Here is a 465-nt window from a genome sequence, read left to right as displayed (position 1 = left end):
AAGTCTGAGGTGTCTGACCCCTTTGACTCTAAAGCAGTGGTTCTTAACTTGTGACAGTGAAACTTTTGCAGGTTGAATGATACTTTCACCGGGGTTGGGTATTAGATATTCTGTGTATCAGATATTTACATTAAGATTTATAAAGTAGTAAAATTACAGTTATAAAGCAGCAACAAAAATAATTTTAAGGTTGGGGTCACCACCTCATAAGGAATTGTATTAAAGGGTCACAACATTAGGAGCATTGGGAACCACTACTCTAAAGGCTTGACCATTATCACGAACTATCCTAATGATCTTAACTGGTGGGTTTTCTTTTCTGTTTCTTCCCTGACTAGTCCGTTGATCACTGTCATCTTTACTCCTACTCTCCCCATTCTTTCCTGACAACTCTCTCAAAATATCTAGCTGTCTCTTCAGTTTCCAGGAGTCTGGCCACCTTTGCAGTTTAGCCTGGTGACAGCA

The sequence above is a fragment of the Mus caroli genome, chromosome 1 (assembly GCF_900094665.2).
Source record: "Mus caroli chromosome 1, CAROLI_EIJ_v1.1, whole genome shotgun sequence".
In the NCBI taxonomy this organism is placed as follows: Eukaryota; Metazoa; Chordata; class Mammalia; order Rodentia; family Muridae; genus Mus; species Mus caroli.
This window is presented reverse-complemented; position numbering follows the sequence as displayed.